The sequence below is a fragment of the Echinops telfairi genome, unplaced genomic scaffold (assembly GCF_000313985.2).
Source record: "Echinops telfairi isolate 266 unplaced genomic scaffold, ASM31398v2 ScPeMD7_5;HRSCAF=22, whole genome shotgun sequence".
Classification (NCBI taxonomy): Eukaryota; Metazoa; Chordata; class Mammalia; order Afrosoricida; family Tenrecidae; genus Echinops; species Echinops telfairi.
In genome coordinates, this window is record NW_022103901.1 from 1,852,326 (window position 1) to 1,856,542 (window position 4,217).

The following is a 4,217-nucleotide window of genomic DNA, read 5'->3' on the forward strand; positions in this document are numbered from 1 at the left end:
GGGCAACCCTGAGGACAACCAACCCACAGACCTACAGGGCAGCATCTGCCCAAACAAAGCTCCAAGGGCAGTCAGAAGGACAAAGGGACATGGGAACCCCAGGGAAGAGGTGTGTGATGTCGGTGTGGTGGGGATCATGGACAGTGTCAGGAACCAAGGTGTGAATTGAATGAAGAACTGAGCTGCTCTGTAAATCTTCATTCCCCTCTCTTTCTGACACACACACACACACACACACACACACACACACACACACAGTGAGAGTGAGAGAGAGAGAGCGCACGCCAGTCCTAACACTTTCCAAAGGGTCACGGCATTTTAAATTTCTCTCCTGCCTGGCCCAGGTGTTTGCTGAAGGTTTATTGGAACAACAGAATACCTGGGCCCTCCCAGGGTCAGAAGGGACTGGAAGAGTAGGGACACGCCCCCCCATGTGCATCACAGCCTCGCTAACCAGAGCAGGAGGATGAGTGTGCCCTAACTGCCCGCAGGTGGATGGACCCGCTGGCACAGACACCCGCGAAGAACTCCAGACCAAGGGACATCAGGGCGAAAGGGGTGGGCGCCTCCTGACAGGGAAAGGTTCACAAGGTGCTGTGCTCAGCCAGCCTGGGCAGCGGGGCAGAGACCAGGGCAGTTGGGACATGCCATTCACATTGCGTCCCAAGCAGTCCTGTGGTCTCACTGAAGAGGAGCCCTGCAGTCTTCACCACCATCACGTCCAGCATTTTGTTTTGTAATCAAATAAAAAGGTGTTTGTCTGTTTTTCCCCACACCCAGAGGAGGAGACTTTGAGGGTCCTGGAGAAGCTCCCGGGTGGGGGGGAGGGGGGTAAAATTAAATTCCCGTTTAAATTCGACAGCCCCGATATGTCAGTGGGGTTGTTGTTGTTGTGATTGAACATCTTGGTCCCTGGTTTTGTGAACCCCCTTTCTGACCCCAGGTCCCTCGTGGCAGAAGAGCCTCTTCTGTCTAACGAGTTCCCAGGGGAGGCCAGTCTGGGGCTCACCCTTAAGAGTCTCAGTGGCCTGGGTTTTAAGGCAATTGAAAGGGGGGCAGGTGGTGGGTAGGGCAGCTGGTTTTAAAGTGGGCTGGTGGAAGGTCATGGCTGCTTGGGCAACCTCCAGGACCACTCTTTTGCATCGTGTCCTTAACAAGGGTGTCCCAGGAGGTTCTGGCCAGGGAAAGCCCCCTCCCCAGGATGCCAGGTGGGCTCCAGGACCCAGAACAACACATGCCCGGCCAGGGCTCAGAGCAGCACCTGGCGCCGTGCCCATGAGGTAATGGTGTTGCTAGGCTACGGGGCACAGGTGAGGCTGGGATTAGCAGTTGGCAATGCTCCTGGAGTGAGTTAAAGAGGCAGCCAGAGGGTCAAGTGCTCACAGGAGCAGAGAGCAGAGAGCAGAGGGGACCATGGTGGACTGCTCGGCCACAGCGGGCATTTCTGCACCAACACTCAGAGCTCCGCGCCTTGCTTTCAACCACAGGGGGTTTCCGTCTGTGAACGGGCTGTTCCCCCTCACTTCTGGAATGGGCATCTAGGCCGTTGCTAATTCTCACTGCTGCTATTAGTAGCCATGCTGCAGCCAACGTTTGGAACCCGTTCCTCCTGGTTCTGCCGTGGGTGAGGAAGGGGAACCGTAAAGACCGGAATTCTGAAAATCTGGGAGAATTGGAATGATAACTGGAATGGGGTCAGGGAAAGCTGGGAATTCGGGGTTGAACACTGCTGGAAACTTAATCTTCCCCTTGGGAGACAAGGGCAATGGTGGAAGTTGCCTGGCAACCAAATCTCTCGTCAGACCAACTTGAGCCCCGTTGGGAAATGAGGGTACCCCACTCAAAGATGGCGGCACCCTGTTCAAAGATGGTGAAGCCACTTGAAGATGGCAGGTGTCTGCACCATTGTGCATGCGAGCGCCACGTGCTACAGCCCTGTCACTGAGCTCCTGCAGGGGCTCGCCATACCTCTCCCTGCTCACCCATCCCAGCCTTCCACCTGTAACATTTTCCCATTCTGAATCACCGAAATGTGAAAAATTTCGGGAATGTCCTAGTAGTTTTTGTTCCTCCACCGTGACTGACCAGGTTCTCACCAGGCTGATTCAGCTCATCCCAGTCAACCTTGTGGAGAGTGCCCCCCCCCCCTCACAGGTGTGCTGAATCAGAATGTACCTTTTAACTAGACGGAGTATCCCAGGGGAGGAGGCAGGGCAGGAACCCCATTCCCACCCAGACCCTGGTCCAATCTCTGGAGGTAGAAAAGCAAGTTCTCAGGAGGGGCTCCAACTGGAACGAGCCAGTTCCAAATCCTGACTTCAATCCTCCCCACTCCCCCGCCCCCAATACCACCACCACAAAAACCCCAAACAACCAAACAAAGCAAATTCACTGTCCTGGAGTCCATCTGGACTGGTGGCGACCCCACAGGACAAGGTCAAGTGTCATTGCTGGCCTTGTGGATCGCAGCACAAGGCGCACCCTGTCCCCAAGTGTGACAGCCAGCGGAGATGCTATACTGGTGTGCATCAGAGAGCTGGATTGTCTGGACCCAGGATCGCGCACACCGGGAAGTTAGCCCCATCCTGACAGACTCCATTCCTGAGACAGTAGTTCACGCACACTTCCATCAGGAATACAGGCGGGCTGCCAGGGCTCCCACACCTCCACAGGTGTGAGACACAGGGCCTGGTGGTGTTTGGTTTGGCCGCACACCTGGCAGCGTCGCTGCGAGTCGGGACTGCCGGGCGACAGATCCTCATTCTGAAGAATCTTTCCTTTCATCTCATGGTCCATTAAGGATGAAAGAGCAGGAGAGATGAAGTGAGGGATGACAGGGAAGAGAAAGCGGCAGGGGAGCTGTTTGCCGTCTTCATTACGTCCTAGGGGAGACGCTGGATTACGGCTTCCACAGAGCACTGGTGGCACAGCGGGCATGCGTTGGGCTGCAGCCCCACGGTCAGCAGTTCTAAACCACCAGCTGCTCCTTGGGAGACAGATGGGGCTTTTTACTCCTGCAGTCACTCAGAAGCCCAGAGGCAGTTCTACCCTGCCCTATAGGGTCGCCGTGAGTCCATGTTGACTGGGCCGCAGTGAGTTTGGCTTTGCTGGTTTGGGGCTTTAATTCACTTGCAGATCTTTGTAGTCTGATTCTGTAGGTCTGGGTCCACCAGATCGGATTCTCACTATACATGCATACACACACACACACACACACACACACACACACGCACACACGCCCGTCAGCCAGTGGACTCCTGGGGTTGCTGTGACACATTTCATCAGTTGCCAGGCTGAGACAGACTAGGAGGAAAGGCCTGGTGATCTCCTTCTGATAAAGCGGTAACACCTTGTGGGTCACAATGGTCTCTGATTGTATGAGCACTGTGTGCGCAGATGGCTACAGGTGACAGCGAAAGCCCCAGGTCCGTGTGCAGAGTGCCCACGTGGATGGAGCCACCACTGAATTCCTTTGGAGGGGCCACGTGAAGAGGCTTGCTCTCAGGCAGAGTACTCTAGATAAAGTGGGCTATCACCCCCACCCTCCACCACCGTCCTAACACAACCAGGGAGGTGCACGCTCCCTTAGGGGATGAGGGTGGCAGGGTCCTGGGTTTTGCCCTGCTTGGGCAGAGGGCCTGGACCCATCTTGTAAGCTCTCTGGCATCAAGTCTGTGTCCCAATCACGGCCCCATTCCCCTTTCTGCGGTCCTGCCTGCCACTGTGCTGCTTTACTGATCTGGCCACTCACGCATGTGTGACAGTACCCTTGTCCTCCCAGGTTCTAACGACGGGTAGGGAGATTACGGACAGAGAGGGGTTTCTCCACCAGATGCCCAAGCTAAATGACAGTTCACTGGCCATGCCACAATAAAGGGGTTGGCACGAGAGCAGGCACACCTTAGAGCCCTACAGGGACCGTACAGAGCTGGTCTTGCACAGACCAAGGTCACCTAGATGCAGGTGAAGGTCAACTCGGGCACGCACACTAGACACCAGCAACATTACGTTACACATGTGCCCGAACTCAGCCACTAAGATCTGCCCATGCCCTGAATCTTGCCCCCGCCCCCTTTCAGGTGGGGCTAGGAGAGGGCAAATGGCAGAGGAGGGCGGGATCCGTCCCGCGTGCAGCTCGCACTTCTCACACATGCGTGTCCTCAGGGTTCACTTTCTCTTCTGTCGGTTCTGGGGCTTCTCTTCCCGGCCTTTGTCCC